The sequence below is a fragment of the Balaenoptera borealis genome (assembly GCF_965194805.1).
Source record: "Balaenoptera borealis genome assembly, chromosome: 1".
Taxonomy (NCBI): Eukaryota; Metazoa; Chordata; class Mammalia; order Artiodactyla; family Balaenopteridae; genus Balaenoptera; species Balaenoptera borealis.
In genome coordinates, this window is record NC_138860.1 from 169,799,392 (window position 1) to 169,805,391 (window position 6,000).

A 6,000-nucleotide genomic window follows, 5' to 3' on the forward strand; every position below is an offset into this window, starting at 1 on the left:
TGCCAGAGAGAGACAGCATGCTGGAGGTGGCTCTGGAATCAGACCAAGGTTCAAATATGGTTCCCACTACTCATTGTGTGGGCTGGTGTTACTTCACCCAATGTTTAACCGAATCCCTTGCTGGAAATTGATGGAAGGCGATATCGTGTATGTGAAGTGGTTCTCACATCACGTCATGGAAAGTCATAGCCATTAGAGGGTTATGGTTTTACTGGACCCTTGCAGAGGCCATGTACAAATTAGGCAAAGCAGGAGGCTTGGATTTCTTTCCCTTCCATGGGCCTACTGTCTTTGTGTCCTTGAGATGGTAATTTTGCCTGTCTGAGCCTCAGTTTCCTCTTCTATAAGATTGGAGTAATACCTCACGGAGCTGAAGTAAGATGGAATTGTTAATAAACGTGTCAAGTGCCTGGCACTTGTGTGAGGCACTCGTGCAGGTTTGCTTCTTTTCCACCTGGACTATTTATACTTGGACTTTGTAATTTGGGGTTTTTTTTTTTTTTTTTTCCCTCTCTCCCTTTATTCTTAGCATTTAGTGTAATGTTTTGTGTTTGTGTTTTTAGTGGTAACAAAGCAAGGTGCTAGTTTAGATATGTGATACCTCCCGCACCTTACTTCCATCCTGTGTCTTTGAGGCCTGGGGAGGCTTTGCAGTCAGACAAATACAGGGTTTAATCCCAATTGCCTTTTATTACCTGGGTCATCTCTCTGAGGCCCAGTTTTCTTCTCTGTGAAATCTGGGAAAAATAGTACTTTATGTCCAAGGTTGGTTGTGAGGATGAAATTACAAGGCTTAGCAGAATGCCTGGCACATTGGCATAATAAATGAATGGTATTTATTGTTTTTTTACCTTTAAAATCACTCATCCAATGGCTGTGCACAGGTTTTGGGGAACAAAACAATGCTTGTCCATTATGTACAGAAGTTTACGTAAAGTCGTTTGTCACGAACCATCTCTGTGCCAGGCACCCAAGAGATGGTTTTTACATGTTCTCTCATTCCTCACAACAGTCCTGCAAGAAATGTGGTGGTCCTCATCGTGTAGATATGGAGACAGGTTCTGGGTTCTGATGCAAGTCTTTGGGTCAGACCAATGCTCGGCCTGAGGCTTTTTCCCTTGGTGCCTCATGTGAGGGATTGGGGCTGCGGTGGACCCCTCCCTCTGCAGGACTGGGTTTCAGGGAGCAGGCTGAACCTCCTCATTTTACCAACTGCTAACGAGTCTACCCAAGGATGTGAGGTCCTGGGCTGCTGCCATGTAGATACCCACATTCTTGATCTCTTCCAGAGACCCTCCAACATGGATTCCTCACACTCTGTATAATAATCCTTTGCCTAGTCACAGGGCTTTACAGTTTACAGAGCACATTCATATTTGTGATGACTTTGATCCTCTTGAAAGCCTTAGGGAGTAAGGTAAGGTAGATGTTATCCGCCCATTATTCAGATGAGGTGTTTGGGACCCAAGACACGCAATGAGTTAATAACCAAGTTAAGGATTTTATCTGAAGTTTCCTGACTCCAAGTTCAGTGCTCTCTCCATGCTATCTTACTCTTGCCACCTTCCATCAGCTCCAAGGATAGCTGGTCTCTCTAGTTGGGTTTCCAGAGAAGTGTGAGGCACTGGATAGTTAGGCATTTTGTGGGGAGGAAACCTGTGACTTCAGGTAGTTGCCAGCTGTAGCCACACGAGGGTGCTGCTGCCTAAAGAAAGCATAGAGGCTTAAGGGCTCAAGGCTCCAAGGTCAGGGCTTGGGATGTTTTTCCCCTGGCTTGAGGGGCTCCGGAGTGAAGAGTCCCATCTCATCCGGAGACCTGAGGTCTGGCATCTGCTCTAAGACTAAGCTTCCCCACTTCCCTCCCTCTGGCTTGGGATGGCAGGGTATGGTCACGGATCTGGCTCACAGACCCTAGCTTTGCCTTTGCCTCACTGTGTAACCCCTGGCAAATCAGTTTCCCCAACTGTCACCTGGCATGGTAGCCCAGCCCTGCCACCCTCACAGGGCTGGTATGAGGTCAGATGGTTGGGGCTGAGGAGGGTGGCCCCATGCCTCTGTTAACGTGACCCGAGGCCCTGGTGTCTCTTTGGGGGCTACATCTCTGGCTTATGCATCAAGCTTTCAAACAATGAAAATGTCCAAGTCTTTTTATGACCCAGAGCTGCCTAGCTTCAAATCCCAGCTTTACCAGCCCTCTGTGACCTTTGTGAGTCATTTAACCTCTTATTATGGGATAATAATAGCCCTACTTCATAGGGCACACTGGAAGGATTTGGCACATAGCAGGGCACATAGCAAGTCACACATAAAAGTTGTTACTATTATTATTATTGCCTCCAATTTTCCCCTGCTATGTTTGGGGCCCTTGGAATTTTCACTAAGGGTGACTATTTATTTATCCTCCAAACTCGGAAAATTTTAAGCATTGAAGTCATTGCACTGAATTATTACCTCATATGGAGACAGCCTCCCAGGTGGCCCGGCTTCCTGATGTTCTTACCCTTGTGTATTCTGTGTGGAATAAGGCTGCCTGGAAGTAACAAGACATTATGAAAAGGGTGGGGTATGACTTCTGAGGCTGGGCCACACAGGACACTGTAGCTCCAGCTTGCTCCTCTGGGATACGTTGTAGGACACTCTGTGGCAAGGCCTGTGATGAGGACTTGAGGGCCCCTGCTGTTGACTGGGGTTAACTCGCCAGTCACACTTGCCATCTTGCAAGCAGAGCCTGGAGCCCCCTTCAAGCCTTCGATGACTGTAAGCCTGGCTGACATCCTGACTGCAGGCTCATGAGAGACCCCAAACCAGAACCACCCCTCTCAGCTACCCCTGAACTCCTGACCCACAGAAACCGGATGAGATAGTCAATGTTTATCGCTGTTTTAAGCTGCTGGGCTGGGGGTCATTTGTTACACAGCAATAGATAACTAATACACAGCACAAGAACTGGTGTAGCCCAGGACGGTTCTGGGCACATCAGAAGGTCCATTTCTCATTTCTCCGGTGAGGCACATGCTGCCCTGCTCTGTCCTGGCCTTGGAGAGCCTGTTTCTGCCCCTGGCCACCACACCCCCACCAGCTGCCCCTCACCAGGATTCTGGGAAACTTCCTGGTTCTCCTCAGAGCCCAGGGTGGAGACATGTCTTTGGGTGGGGCTGCACCAGGGACTCCCAGGAAGCCACAGTTGTCCTGTGCCAGAGCTGCCTCAGCCTCTGCCTTTCAGGCCCAGTGGAGAGTTCCCCGGCCCACACCCCTTAGGCCTGGAGTGGACCAAGCCGAGAATGACTGAAAAATAGTGGATATTTGAGTTGTGACTATGGGTCTTGCCCTGAGCTGGGTGCTGCCCTGTGTTACGTTGTTCACCTGCCTCAAACTCTGGGAGGGGGGAGCAGTTACTTTAACTTCTACGGGAAGAAAAGTGGCCCCAGGTCACTGGCCAGGAAGTGTCAGAGCCAGAATTTGACCCCAGAGTCCCCCAGGCCTCTCCTCAGAGCCCAGGGGCCAGAGTCCCCCCCACTTTTGCCCTCTGCCATGCCCCTTCCCAGGGCCCCTTGCAGGAAGCTGGGAATTAAGTTTGGTGTCCCCAGATCTGATCCATTTGCAGATGAGAAGACTGAGGCCCAGGGCAAGGGGAGTGACCTGCTCAGGGCCACACAGAGGGTGAGGGACGAAGCAGGGACCTGTCTGTGCCACGTGAATGCAGTTACAGTCATCCCCTCAGTATCCGTGGGAGATGGGTTCCAGGACCCCTGTGGATACCAAAATCCACCGATGCTCAAGTCCCTCACATACAATGACATAATATCTGCATATAACCTATGCACATCCTCCCGTATACTTTAAATCATCTCTAAATTCCTTATAATACCTAATGCAATGTAAACACTATGTAAATAGTTGCTGGCATGTGGCAAATTCATGTTTTGCTTTCTGGAAATTTTTGGAATTTTTTTCCAAATATTTTCCATCCAAGATTGGTTGAATCCATGGATGTAGAACCCGAGGATGCGGAGGGCCAACTGTCCTTGCTCCTTGCCCACCTCCTGCCCTGGGATGGCAACTCTCTTAGCACCTGGATCTGTGACTGGCCTACAGCAGGGGCTCAGGAACATGAGGGTGAGCTTTGCTAGTCTCTGTGAGTCTCAAAGATAAAAGCCCCACAAGACACATGAAATATCTCAGTGACAGTCGTACTCACTCAGATTCCATGGTGTTGGGGCAGGAGGGTCTCCCACGCCCCTCAATCCTTCTCACTCCCCCCTCGCCCCCCCTTCCCCAATTCCAGGTCACTCTCCTCCACTGGCTTTTTTGGTTGTCACCCAGCTGGGCTGCTCTAGCCCCAGGATGAGGTGAGAAAGAAAATATATTTTTAGAGAGGCTTTTTTTTCTTCCAGGAAAATGACTTCAAATGTGCAATTTATTCCCAGGAACGGGGGTGTGTGAGTGAAATGGCTTCTGGAATGGCAGTGCCCTCGTCACCTCCTGCTGTCTCCTCTTCCTCAGCATCTCTGCTGACCCTTCCCCTCTCTCCTTCCTCTCCCCCATCCAAGGGAAGAGGGCAGGTGTGTGAACACAGCTCCTGGGCCTGGGCTCTCCCCCCCACCCCAGCCGAACAGCCACTTCCGAGCCCTGTGACCTTGGACTGGCTAAAGGGGGCCACAAGGAGTCAGGGTCTTGGATTTGAATGAGGCCTTGGTTGTGGGATGGGTCCTACCTCAAGGGTCTTTGCAAACAACAGGGCAATCAGTCAAGGAGAGGGGGATGGGTAGAGCAAACCCCAGGGCAGGTAGCAAAGCAGCCTAGGTTCTGCCACAGACTGACTGTGTGACCTGGGGTCAGTCACTTCTACTTCTCAGGCCTCAGTTTTCTTACTTGTGAGATGGGCAGATGAAGGGGTGGAGTGAGGAGAGCAGCTCAAGGCCCTACATACTGTCATTCTAGGTTACAGTGAGCAAACCTGCAGAATCTTCTCAGCCTCATCCACACACAGGACCTCTGAAGCCTCCAGCTCGAGCGCAAGACTTCAGAAGCCCTCCTCCCTCCCGGGTGGGCGGAGCCTCAGTGTGACCTCTTCAGAGCACCCACTCTCCAAGGCCGGCCCGCCATGGCTCAGTGGAGGCGTCACCACCACCATGAAGCCTTCCTATATTCCCTCCACGACACCCAAAGCCTCAGAGTGAGGTTAACCCCTCCCTGCCCAGTCTCCCTGCTGGCTCTGCTAGACTGTGGATGGCATCTGGCGGGGCTGTGGGCTTCTGTTCACAATTAATGTAAAATTAATGAAGCTTAAGCTTCAGGGCCCCTCACTGGCACAACCCCCTTCCAAAGCCTTGTTCCTAATTTTGTATTCGTGATCCCCTCAAATTGTATAAGCTTCAGGCCCCACAGAGTCAGACCTACCCCTGTTTTCATCCCTGCTCAGCCTGAGGGCAGAGCCCACCTCTCTCTTGGAACAGTTGCTGTTTCGGCAATTCCTCTTCCACGTCCCACCACCACCCTGCCCTGGCTGGCCTGGCACCTGGGCCAGACTGACCCAGAGACAGGGTTTCTGCATCCACCTGCCCCTCCTGCATGGCCAGCCCTGCTCTGTGGCCCCCGGCGCACTCATCTCAAACAAAGTCAGACTTCCTCCCCCATCCCCACACCTGCCTCAAGGGGCCTCCTGGGAACCCTTTGGGTCCTTAGTTTGCAAACCCCCAGCTCACAGACCTAGCAGAGGCCTGGGTTCAAATCCTGGCCCCATGCCTGGCAGCTGTGTGCCCGGGGGCATCACCCACCCTTCATCTTGAAGGGACTTGCCCAGAACACGGGGGTGAGGGTGCTCAGGAAAGGCTCGAGGCATGGCCCTTTGAGACCCTCACACAGGCAGGTCCCTTGGTGGGCAGGGGCCCCCCACAGATGGAGGCCAAGCCCTCCCACTCTTGCCCAGGCCCTGCGGACTCTCCCAGCAGCCGCTCAGCTTATCCCATGATACTTGCTGGGGCAGCAGACAGACAGTCA